The following is a 13,650-nucleotide window of genomic DNA, read 5'->3' as shown; positions in this document are numbered from 1 at the left end:
GAAAATCAAGTATTTTTAGAACAGCAATGGCAATTTGTCCAGGGAACTAATTTAAATTAAAAAATGTGCTTTTGTTTTATGTGCTTTTGTCCAGGCATTAAAGAATAAAATAAGAGGATGTGAGTTAAAGAAAATTGCCTGCTTTGTAGTTCTTTTTCTTAACTCTCCAGTTCTTTCCCTGCCTGGTCCAGCCCCTCTCGAGTCCTGCAGATCCTGGGGGAGGGAGTATGTACTAAATTCCTTTCAGCCTTGGTAAACATACTTTGCACAATCTAAACCAGGGTAGTGTTACACTGCTTTGCTGGACCTTTTGAGAGCTCTGAAAGGGAAAAGGGGAAAAAAAAAGAGAGGATATTTGACATCTGCATTGTACTGGAGTAGCTACAAGCACTGTCTGTTATGGAAGAGAGGGAGAGGGACAATGCTCAGGATTTTGTACTGAAATGACCTAGCCTGGATTTTTGGGCCTCCTGTCTCCCCTCCTTCCTTGCCTGAAGGACACTAAGCCAGCCCTCCTTCCCACTGGAGGGGAGTGGATACTCCATGACACCCAGGCTACAGGAGGGACATTTTATTGCAGATGAGAGACAACCTTTATTTCACATTCTAAATGCAATTTTCTTACAAAAGGATTCTGCCTTTTGCATTTTAATAATATATAGGTCTTTTTGTTGTTAGTCTCATTTTCACAGGCTTTCCTTTCTCTCTGAAGTAAATGCTGCTCCACACAGTTTCTTAGGATCTGCAATAGCAGTAGTAATTACAATGAAATACTTAATGTTTAAATAAATAAATAAATAAATAAATGCAATTATATTTACAGTGAGTGTCATGGATGCTGCTTGTGGACATCTGAGTCCCTGTAATTGTAATTTTTGTTTTACATCTGCCTTAGAGAGAATGGGATTTCCCCAACTAATGTTAAATGCCTTTTGAGATTGTCATTGGTTACTGACAGAGGGAACTTGGTTATTTCCTTTGTGCCCAGGATGTGTGAGAGCAGACTCTCTGGTTTAGTTATTTTGGTCCCCCAAATGCATTCGTTATTAAAATGTCCTACCACACTTTCCTCTCATGCCCCTTTTGCAAGCAGCATGCTGTGAGGGCTTGATATTTGGAACTCAAGCTGTTGATAACCAGCCACAGAATTGACTCTGTGTCTATTCCTTCAGTGGCCAAACACAACTAACATACAGGAGAGGGCTTTGAGAAGCCACTGAGGATTTGCTTTTCCCTGGGAGAGGTAGCAGATAAACAGGATTAGAGTATTTACACGGTCTTGAAATCTGGGTCGACTAGGTCTTGCCCAAGGCATCCTTCTTATTTAGCAGCAAGATTTGATTGACTGAGTGCAGTGTCAACATTTAGCTTTCTATCCTCACTTCACACAAGCTAATCATCTGAAAACAGGGGGCTCCAAATGCAAAAGGTGTGGTCAGGTTTTTCACTTGGTTTGTGAACTGGCTCAGCCCAAGGCTGTGGTGGATGATTTGGGAAGCACCATCCTTATCCTTTATCAAGCAGTATCCCAGCTCTGCTGAAGTTCAAACCTTAGTTTTGCTATTGATCTTTTCTTAATATAGATGGGAATTGAATTCAGCAGTAGATTTGCCTGTGTGAAGGGTCTTTGTTAGGGCTTATCTTGCCTGAGCAGTGAAATGGTAGCGTTGAACTTCAGGGTGAGTACAGTGCCTACAGCTGAATTTGTGTGTGCAAACCACATGTTGGGCCTAAAGCTGCTCAAGAAGCTTCCACTGGTGGCAGCTCTTCCTCCCCCCCTGTCCCCAGTGTCCTGCTTGCTTTTGCTTTCCTTCGCTGCTGTTAGCAGGTACTCCTTGCACTGGTGTAGCTGCACTTAGCCAGTTCTCCCAAATCATCTACTTAAAAAAACCCCTTGCCTTCTTTCCAGGAAAACAAAATAAAACAAAACAACCTTTCAGTGATGATCCTGTCTTGGATGCAGCTTATGGTACAAAACAAATAAGGTGGCACAAGTGGAGAGGTTTAGATGTTTATGGCGGGAAGCACATTGTGTAGCATGACAGTATCTTACACAGCATCAAAAAATCTGAAAATGTAGCCTAAGACCATGATTTGATGATAAAAAATAAATAATGGCAGTTTTGACCTCAGCAGTTGATTTTGTCTCCCCATTCTCTATTGTTTCATTTGATTTCTGGTTTGTGTGGTGTGGTTTGTTGTTGTTGTTTTGGTTTTTTTAAATTGAATCAGTTTCCTGATTTGGTGCAACCCTGCAAATGGTTGTGGTGATGGAAACAGGAACAAGCAGGTGGGAGCAGGGAGGAGGGACAGCTTAAGCTGACATTTGCTGTCATTGACCACAGCTGCAGCATTTCCCTGGATAAACAGTAGCACGGTATCTTCTCATCTAGTGACATTTCACAGGTTATCTTAATTCTAGTTAGATACACTTGCCTCTGTATTTATTTTCTTGTCTATTGAAACTGTGGTATGAGCAAGTTAAAATAAAGATATCAGACTCAATTTTTTTATGGTATTACCATCAGCTCAAGGAGAACAGTCTTTTTTAGCTTTTCTGGGAAATTTCTTTGAGCTAATACCCAGAAAACTAGAACTGCAAGGAAGCAAGCAAGACACTTAGCTTTGAATGACCTGAGTGGACTGCTCGCTTGGGAACAAGAATGAAAAAATAAACTGGAGTTTATCACAAAAGATCTTTGCCTTACTGCAGCAGTAAAAGTGATACAGAAAAACATATTGATTCTCTGGATGACTGATAAAGCTACAGCACTGAAAGGATTCTTTGCGGTAAATCCGAGTTTAATTTTTCCATTCAAATGCCTTGAATAATGCAGCCTTCATCTGCTGGTCACCTGCCTGCAGTGCTGTTTAAGATGATGATAGCACTGTTTATCCAGGATAGGATCCTGAATTGTCCTGCACTATCACAATTCCCAGGAGCTTCCTTGTGTGAAGTGTTGCGTCACATCTAGAGTGGTTATCTGAGAACTTGCCCACTGCACAACAATAGAAAGGCTCTTTATTGTTTCTTTTTTTGGCTGTTATTCTCAGCCTGGTGAAACTACTGCTGAATTTTCATTAAACCAGCACACTTGCATGTGCACATGACACATACACATGCATTTTAGACTGCCTGGAAATCTGAACTCATTGTACATTCATCATATTTTCCTTGTGGCAGTCCTCTTAACCAAGACAACTATGAAATACATTACAACAAAAGGTTTCTCTTGTTTGTGTGTGTGAGGATACGTGCGTACATATAGAATGCAAAACGTTCGGCGCTCTAAAGAGCTCTATCTCCGTGCATCTCTGCCTGAATGGTATCATATCCCACAGCCGTGCCTCCCCCCCTCTGCTGTACAGGATAATAATGTGGTGGAAACCTTGTGTCTGTGGGGGGAAGGGTTTAAAAGCATCATACTGAGGCTGGGCATTCTGCCAGGGGGAAGGGACAAAAGTGAAGTGCGCCTGGAGGTTTTCTTTTTTTAGGCAGTGATTACTGAAGGGGAAAGAAGGCCAGTCATCATAGAAGTACAAAAAGACAAAAAAAGTATTTACTTTGGGCTATTGGCAAATACTTAAGTCTCACTTTAAGGAAGAATTCCTCACTACAGATAAAAAAAGGCACAAAATTATTGTGCTTGAACAAGAGAGTCCAGGCTCACCAGCTGTTTCAAAATTAGTGATTAAAATGAGTGATATCTCTATGATTTCCCTTTTTCACTCCCAAACATGCACAGATGTATTCATGCTCATAAAATGTGTGTCCTTAAGGTCCTAGGGACTTGAAGAAAAGGAAGGTGCAGAGGGGATGTCTTTGAAAATAAGTGACTTATTTTTACTTAAAAACTGAACATTCAGTTGTTCAGTATATAAGTCCCTTTGAAAAGATAAAATGACAGAGTTATAGAAATAGCAGGTCAGTAAGTCTCATTTGCCCTGAGCTCTCTACAGAGTCATTCAGCTTCTTGTTACAACGAAATGTGGAATATTTATACAACTCGGAACCTCTGGCATCAGCAACAAAAGCCTCATGTCTTGTTGGCAAGGCAGGATTGACAAAAAACCTCTTATATCTGGTGTTTTGATTTTTTTTAAGAGCAGGGAGGGGGGATAAAGTCTCCACCAGCCATGTGAACACTGTCATTGTATTAGTACTTGTGGACAACAATATCTAAAAGATTGCACTGTCTTTTCTGCACCTAAAGAAAATCATAATTATAAGCTTTGAATTCACATTCCTTGTTAGATGACAGCATGTTTAGGAAGCTTATGTCCCTGTTAAGCTTCTGACTTTTGAAATTAAATTAGACATGGCAGAGGGAGGGCTTGGGGGATGAGGGAATATTTTTTGGCAAGTGAATGCAAAACTGAAAAGCCAGATTTGCCAAGCATTTTTCCAGGGATGTGTGCATGATTTGCATGTCCCCACTCAGTCTCATAACACATCCTCAGTGTGAAACTGATGGGGAGTGGTAGGGAAATGGCATTGGTGGCTGAGAAATTAAGAGCATCATGAACAATATTTAGGTTTTTTGGTGCAAACGAATGGATCCTGGTGAATCAGTGGATTTGTTCCCCCTCCCCCCAAGGAAAGTCTTCTTTTTCTTCTTAGTAAATGCTTAAAAATGAAACTGTGATCATTGCATTAGCGCTGGTTGGTGAACCTCAGAAGGAGGTATCAAAATCTTTTGTAGCTAATCCAAAAGTACAACAATGCATTTTCTTTTAGAAATCAGAGTAAAAATCTTTCAAGATCAAATTCCCTTGTGAGATTTCCACTTTTATATGTGCAGAAAATATCATGAGACTCTTCTTGCATATCACATCATTGCAGTAATTCTCACTGCAGGAATTACAATTATGTGTGAATACTAAAGTAAATAAATAGCCAAGCTAAAAAGTTTTGAGTTCATTTCAGGTTATAGGCAATGACTTTCTATTGCTGATGCACTTTCTAAACTGTTTCCTTTGTCCTCAGGCTTTAATTTAGCAAACCACTTTAAAGCATACTCAAATATAAGCATCTGGGATTTCCCATCAAAGTCACTACTCTATTCACATATTTAAAGCCAAGCAGGTGTTAGAGAATTATTTCTAGGTAGATGATAACAGAGAAAGATTTTCAAAAAAGAGTCAGAACTGTCTACAGAGGAAGCAGGAGATTCTGCCCCAGTCTCCTTCCATTTACTGAAAATTAGAAAGTCCTACTTACTGCTCTGCCCAAAAACTCAGTGGCCTCATTGAGGAAGTGGCTCAGTTTCTAGCAAGACTGTGGTGATTTTGTGAAGACTTACCCTTAATTACTAAGCTGTCCTTATACGGCAGCCACCTGCAGGATGGTGGGTGCTATCAGGATAGCAGGTATCAAATCCAACACTTGGGAAACAAGTCAGTGCCACCAGTGAAGCTTAAAAGTCTCATAAATTATTAGATTGGCTTGAAATATTTTTTATACTATGGAAATGTGAAATAGTTGAAATTTTGACTTTTGGAGGAGAAATAGCCCCCTGTTGAAAAGCAGTGTTCTTTGGTGGTGTTGAGCTTTATTCAGATATCCTGTAAAACTTTTGGCATGGATAAGGGCATACATAGAATCATGGATTGTTTTCTGGAAACCTCATAATGTCAGTGAAAATGCAGATAAATCAAAGGTGGAACATCATGAAGAGACAAGAAGAATTGGTTTATGACAAAAGATGAAAAGAATCAAATTTATCTAGCTTGTCCAATTAAATATCAAATGATGAATAAACACTAAGACTGTGAATGGCAAAGATAGACACATTGTTTAGGGGTTTTTAGATACTTATCACTGGGAAAATCAGGATGAAAGTAAGCAGCAGATGATACTGACTGGGTATGAGTAGAAATGATCTATAATGATATAGAAGAACAGGCTCACAAAAGTAAAAGTAGGTTAACAATCAAAAGTGTATTGGACAAAACATTGGAAAACAATCAAATCTCTATCCTAATATCTCATTCATTACCATGATGATGCTCCTTTTAGAGAACACTATTTCATTCACACAGGAATGTGATAGTGGTCCACCTTTTTCTTATTTCACTAACTCTAATTTCTATTTTCTTTTCTGCCTCTACTGTCCATTTCTTGCTGAGAAATGTGTATTGGTTTGATGCCCAAGACTGAGTTCCTAATCAGTGGCGTCTCAGTTGTTACTTTTTTCTCCCTTCCCAAAGAGATTTCTGAGGGCCCTATGGTACATGATTTTTGTCAGTATTTTTCTGCTTCATCCTGTCTGGTGCACCTAATAGGAATGCTCAGGAATGTCAGACTCCTTCTCCCTAGCCCCAGAACGGGGGCCATACTGCTTTTCTGTAGTCTCACAAGACTTCTCCAGCACCTACCTTTTACAGTCTAGAAGTCCAAGCAGTTGATTTTGCTCTTGTGATCCCTGCTGAATACACAGACTTCGTCACTGAGTTGGTTAAAAAAAGTTGCCAATTTGAGGTGACAGTAGAAGCCATCAACCTATACATAAAGTTTAAATTTTTCCTGCACTGGCATACTCTACTTTTGTTGGACTAGATCCTCCATCACGCTTCCTGGTTTCTAAATTTTATTACTTCCTTTTTAGTTTTTAAACAATTTCTTTTTCTTCCCAAAGAAGAAGAAATTTCATTGTGAAATGCAAAATAATTGCATCTACCTTCACGCCCTTTTCAGTGTGCTCTCACAGGTACCTATTTCCTAGTGCAGCACTTCCATTTCACTAGATAAAAGGACCTTGCAGAAGCATCTGTTCCCTTGCCCCAACTGTCTTAAATACTACACTGGAGGCATCCAAAGCAGCAGGACTTCAGGGAGGGCAGCCAAACTTCAGTGATGATCCTGGCAGCCACAGGCGAATACTGAATCAACTCCATGTGCAGGGAGAAAGGGTTGAACATGCTGGTGAGGTGCTTTAGCTGTGTGCATATTTAAGTTTGTGTATGCAGACGAGTTGCAGAAAGAAAATAAATGGCTGTCCTTGTGAGCGGCAAGGGTAAGTGGGGCTACTGTTGGAAGAACACTTGTGGCTCATCTTGCAACTGTGGCAATGTGATTTCTACAACATGCCTGTGTTTGTACCACATGGAGCCATTTCACGGTGTACAAGCTGGACTGAAGTACCACTGTTTCGCCCCAGGCTCCTTAAACTCAATAGATTTAAGTGATTTGGTGTTCTTAGCACATTTGGCAAACGCAAGCCTCTTTCCTGTCCTCAAGTGCATCAAATCCTCGTGTCTTCTTTCCCCATCTTTCCTTAAGAGGCATAATTGGCAGACCCTGTGGTAAAACTGAGCTGCATTGAGCCCTGTAGGACCCAACTGGACAGAGAAGTCTCACGGCACTGAGCTCAGAGCAAAATCATGGATTTATACAGGACTTCTGTCCATATAAGAATGATAAAACAAGTTTCATAGTAATTCCCATGGTACTCTCAACATGAATCTGTGCCTTATATCAACGCTCACATCTGTGAAATAGGGCAAGGCTCTAACACTGGCATGGTAGCTGGTACCTGCCATCCCCAACGGGTGCAAATTGAGTATGAACAGGGTGGAAGGCAAATTTTCAAGCAAGAATGTGAAGTATGTTCTGGCCATTATTAACATGAAAATAAAATTTCTTTCTGCCTCTGTTTTTATGGTCTCTTAAGAAGGAGGATTAGTTTCTTACTGAGAAACTCTTATTCTGGAAATTATAGAATGTAACAGAGAAACCCCAAATCTGCCTTTGTTATTCCAGAAAAATACCTTTACTGTTTTCTGAGTACATATGGCAAGCAAATGCACACAGCTATTTTTGCTGGTATCTGAAGTTCGGAAATCACAGCCTTTATGGAGGAAAAGTTTTTTTTCATTACATAGAGTATGGCTGGCCAGTAACTATCTGCAGCTCACTGTACTTTATCTTGAAGCCAGCAACAGATCTCTTACACTGAAAAGCTGTTGCTGGTTTAGTTATTGGTTGTAGCACATTTGAAACAAATGGTTTAACTGCAATTTATCCAAGTCTATAATTATTCAAATTGCTCAAGGGGCTCTGTAGGTTCCATCCCAGCTGGAATTCTTCTTCTTACTTTTCTTTAAATAACATAGAATGTGTTAAACAAAATACACTTTGTTTTTAATTTCAGAACAATCTCATGCATTGGTTCAGCTGTCTCTATTAGTCTTTCCATGCCATACTACTGCAGCAGCCTCTGCTAGAGGGGTTTTTTAAAGTTTATGTATCTCTCCTTGTTCTTTCCTTTCCCTTTCTTCTTTCCACCTCCCCCTTTTTTCCGTCCCTCTCCCCCTTCCCACCACCCCTTCCCAACAATTGGCCTACAGGAACCCACTCAAAACCATAGACTAAGAAACTTCTGTGAATTTGGGAAGTTGGCTGCATTTCTGTAAGTGTTAGTGGTTTAGTATTTTTAATTTTCCTGAGATTTTGTCTTGGCATTTGGAAAAGAAATAAACAGAGAGTCATAAAATAAAAATAACTTAAAAACCCAGGTTCCTTTGGATCTCATAATAACAACTTATTTTCCTATCTTTCTTAATCACAGTATCATCAATTCTTTAGGTACAGAGTAACAAAATGTGACATGGAATAATGGACAGCTATTAAGTAGCTCCAAAGCAAATACTGACTAGTCCACAATTTGTGGCAGTTGAAAAGTATCCTAGTCTTGATGTGGGGATTGTATTTTGGACTTTTAACTAGTGGCCATCTATATTATCATATCCTGTAAATTACCAGAAATAAAAACTTGTGCTGTGATTCATGGGTAAGCCTGGGGGGTTACTTAGCAATGTATGGCATTGTTTGGCCCACTGCCTTCAGTGCTTCATCAGGCATCTAATTGGGAATGGTACCATCACAGTTACCAGTTTTCCATTTCATTCACATCTGCTTATTGTAGTCTCTTTTGGTCACACTGTGAGCTGGAGCTATGAGGGCTAGGATCAGGATTACACAATGTTAGATCTGAAGCTTGTTTCGAAAGCCACACTGTACAAAGTGTTTATGTCTGACTGGCTTACCTGTAACAGTATTGCCTGTAAAACCCATGATGCACTGGAAGTCAGTGTAGAAAAAAATATCAGTTCAGTCTTGTTTTGTGCCTCAGGTATCATCTAACTCATCAAATTGGAAGAAAAAGGAAATTTGACCTTTCTGACCACTTAAAATGAGGACATAACAGCTGCCATAGGGATCCAGCCTGAGGTCTCCCTGTACTACTGTATGTTTTTTGACATAGACCCATAGATGGAGGGATGTTGACAGGTTTACTTGTGGGGAAACAGATTTCTGGAGTGATTAGGGGCATAGCTACTGGGCTGATACTGGAGCATTCTTGCTCACGCCCTCTTCATCCAGCTTTCACACAGTGGCACGAAAGAGCCCTTCTGTTCCTCAGGCTCATTTATAAACAAATCCAGGAAAATTATTTTGCCAAAATATCATTCTTGGAAAAGAAGGTGTTAGGAGTGGGAAAGTTAGAATCTCTTGTCCATTCTGCTTTTTCTTTTTTTCATTTCTGTCTGAAATAATATTGCTTTCAAAGCTGGGATACAGTCATCACTGAGGCCTGATGTAGTCTGGTGGCTTAACTAACACGTGACACTTGATGTTTGCAGTGGACTGGGAACAGACTCTGTCAGCCATCATGTCCACTCCCAGTGGTGCTGAACTGAGCAGCTTCGTCCTTAGAGGGAAAGGCTTCGTAACAGAATCAGCTGTGATCAATGAAGTGTAACCTTTAGCTGTGTCTACACAATGCAGTGTTCCTGGAACAGTTAGGTTAGTAAGGAAGGTAAAAATGCAGTTGGGGATATATGGCAAAACTTAAATCAGAAACCTTCCCTGCACACAGGTAGATGCAATTCATTTTTCCCTAGTTTCTGCATAATTATGACTAAGTGTTAAAAGATCTGATGCTTTGGCTTCTCATACAGTTTCAGAAATTATTTTATGGCATTCTTTTGAAACTCAGGCTTGTGTATTCTCCAAATTGCTCTTCCCAAGGGAGAATACTGAAATAAATAAATTAAAACATCCGAGGCCTTTGTGTAAGCCTTGAAACCAGCTAAAGTTTAAAACAAAATAAAGTTTAATAAACGAGTCCTCAGATAAAAAGCTGATGTAACTTAGCTACGAGTGGGATCACGAAAATTCCTGTTATCCATTTTAATTGCATAGAAAGATGTAAGGACTGATTTCAATTAAGTTTCATATACAGTGAGCTGTGTTCAATACAATTGCTTCCATTTACACTAGTACAAGCAAAAGGAAGGCTAGGACCATTTTTACTACTCTGGATATTTTAAATAGTTTTGTAAAAGTAACACATCTAAATCTCTTATTATCACTTCACTATGGTAGTGTTTTATAAGCAGGAATGAAATTCTTTCGGCAATGTCCCTGCCGGAAAGACTGTTCCCATTTCACAGCCAGGGAGCTGAGGCATGTAGGTCAACAACCCAACCCAAAGCCCAATTTTTAGTACTCTTATGAAAATCCACTTGGTTTATTTCATTGTGAAGGTAGGTTTGCTTACATCTAAGCCAGAATATAATTCTGTAATTCGTTTGTAAGGCAGCTATGCCCAAGCATAGCACTCAAGGATAAGGCAGAAAAGCTTTAGCCATAAATTTCAGTTCTGCAGAACTTTTTTGTTGCATCCCTGTGACTCTTCAATCTATTCACAGTCTGGGGCACTGAAACCACTAGCATCATGGAGGTCAATTTCTAAAAACACCAGTAGGGCTAGCACAGAGCTGGTTTTGGGGCTGTGCCATCTGCAGAGAGATGTTGGTGGCTCCCACCTTCTGGCTCATTCTGAGAGCAGCAGGAGCTTCTGCCTTGTACAGATGCAATTTAATAATGATAGAAAATGGTAGCATATTGTTTCTGTAAGAGGCAGTCTCTCATGGATCCCACAGCGTTCTTACCAGCATGTTTAACCTCTAATCTGGGAAAGAAAAATACCATCTGGCACACACCATCCTTGAAAGTTTGCTGTCCCCTGCCTTGATGTGTACCTGGGGAGCTCATCTAAGTGCTGCACTGAGTTACCTGTGTTGCACGAACCTGTCCTGGCCCCAGAAGAAGTGGAGGAACATTAATGTGATGTGCTGAGTCAATATAGCTGACTTCGCAGCAGGGCTTAATGACCTGGTACAGAATGCCATGTTTGCCAGGCTAGGCTGCTTCCAGGAAGGGAGCTGGCTTATATAGTGCTCCCTTAGGTATGTGACCAGAACTCCATTGGGCCATGTTGGCAGATCCATAAACTCTTAATGTGTAATGAAGAATATTTTCTTCTTGATTTTATTTATCGTGTCAGGGAAATGTCATGCTTTCTGCCCTTGTTTGTCTGTTTATGCAATATTAATCCTTTCTTCACTGTTGAGGTGAGAAGGATTCTGGCACGAATAAGAACTTGCTGTTAAGCCCTGACAACCCTGGCTCACTGCAGTCTGTGCCTTACCTCTGCTTTGTCTCTGTAGCAGAGAGCACAGGAGGGGCTGTGTGTCCACTCTCAATCAAAATCTACCATCAGCTGGCCTATGGATTTAAATCATCACAGTCTTAGTACATGCCCCTCAGTAAACTGGACTGTGCTGCCAGAAGCTGAAATGCTCTGTTTCTGTTCCAGGTGGGTTCTCCTTCCTTAGGAAACCTGCTGACCTGAGCTCAGGGATCATCAGACTGATGCCAAACATGATGTGGAAAACTGGCTGAGCACGCTGAAGCTCCAGGCTCATGGAGATCCACCCACCTCTGGAGAAGCTTGGATGACAGGCATGTCCCACAACACCCAGCTTTCTCCTCAGAGGTGGTAAAAAAAATGCCAATGCTGCCTGTATTTCTGGTCATGAGGGAAGGATACTGGAACTTTTCAGTGAGTAAATACCGTGCCTTGGATTGACCTTGCTGATGAAGACACTACTGCTGTGTGAACACACAGCTTGTTCTGCTACTCCTGTGAAAGAAATGAGGTGAGACTTACAGGTGTGACCTCATGAGTTACTGCTGAGCAGATGAATCAGAGCCTCAGCCCAGTGGTGGCATATGTCCCTTGCAAAGAAGCAATTCTTTCTCATCCCAGTTCTGCATTCTATAATAAAGTATCCTCTCACAGGCAAAATGAAAGTGTGAGACAGAAGTTCCAAGAAGGAGGCTGGATTACAGGCTTTTGTGTGCATAGGAACAGACCTAACTGGCTGCTGCTGTGGTCTGTTTGGAAATATCAGCCCTATTACTGCTTTCATTCCTTCAGCAGGTTGCAAATAGAGCTGTTTTGACTTAAAAAGATTCCTCATGTACATGCTAAAATGTGCTTATTTCATTTTTTAAAAGTGTCTGTAAAGTACCTTGGAAATAATTGGTCCTGATGTTTAATTAGGTAGTGTTTGAAAAGCACTTTGAAAATGAAAAATGGAGTAGAAGTGCTAAATATTCTTGCCTAAGGTTGATTAATTACGGACAGTAAATCTTACATTAGCCCATGTGATAAATGTGAGCTAGTAGACTGCATAATCTATTAAAGAAACCCAGGCATATACATTTTTCCTTCTGCATATGGACCTGGGGATTATTATCTGGAGGTTGGAGAATTGTGTCTGCTTTATAGTTTCTCATCCCCTTTTTCATTCAATACTGTTGAAGACTTTAGCAGAGAATTCAGGATCTGGCTTTTCAGAGCTAGCAGAAGGGCAATCCAGGGCATGGGAACCCATGGGGCTCCTTCAGAAGCTTCCACTTTCAGCTTCACAGGAAGTTGTTAGACAGTGAGGCCACACCTCTATTAGTAAATCAAACATGTCCATCTCTTTGCTACTGAAGTCACCTGGGACTGGATTGCCTGCATCCACACAATTAAACACTTTAACCCTTGGGAGCAAGGGTGCGCTAGTGGGGAGAATCCCTGGCCTGTGCTAGCTCAGGAAGTCTTCCTGCAGATTGCTTGGATGAGTGCAAGTTGGCCCCGAGTCAAAATCGTTCTAGAAATTTAACAGCAGAGATGATTGAGGCTCAGTGCCAAAGCCTGCCCAGCACTGTTTATTTTACCAGTACAGATGTAGCTTGAGGGGCTGGAGCCTCACCTAGAGCACTTACCTTTGTTGTGTTCAGGGCACCTTCCCCTGCTGGAAGAGTACAAAGCTGCTTTCCTGCAGGTTAGATCGTGTCACACAACATACGCATCTTGCCAGCCTCTCTGGGCTGTGGCTGTTTTGAGGCAGCAGTAGTGACATCTGGTCTTAAAGGGCTGATGAAGCCAACCACCCAGCTTCACTTGCACCGTAGAACAGATGATATATTGCAGGACCACTTGGTGTCTTTGACAGGTTTTAAGTGAGGCTAATGTATAAAGAGCAAATGTTCTTATCACACCTAGACCAAATATGTGAGAGGTCTGTGCTCATTCTTGCAAATATGGTAAGTGGCTTGAATAAACTGACAATCACTTACCTCAGATAAAAAAGTCTGGAGAAGCCTGTAAAATGAAAACAGAAAAACAGAAGATGAGTCCAGAGACACTGCATGAGAATCTGCAGAAAATACAGAGAACATATATGCCATTTTATTTTTTTTTCCTATATGACAATTTGCTTATATGCTATAGAACAGTGATCCTT

The sequence above is a fragment of the Corvus kubaryi genome, unplaced genomic scaffold, assembly GCF_017639235.1.
Source record: "Corvus kubaryi isolate FWS band 111438036 unplaced genomic scaffold, C.kubaryi_AGA036_p1.0 split3-73, whole genome shotgun sequence".
Taxonomy (NCBI): domain Eukaryota; kingdom Metazoa; phylum Chordata; class Aves; order Passeriformes; family Corvidae; genus Corvus; species Corvus kubaryi.
The sequence above is the reverse complement of the archived record's forward strand: the minus strand, read 5'-3'. Positions refer to the sequence as shown.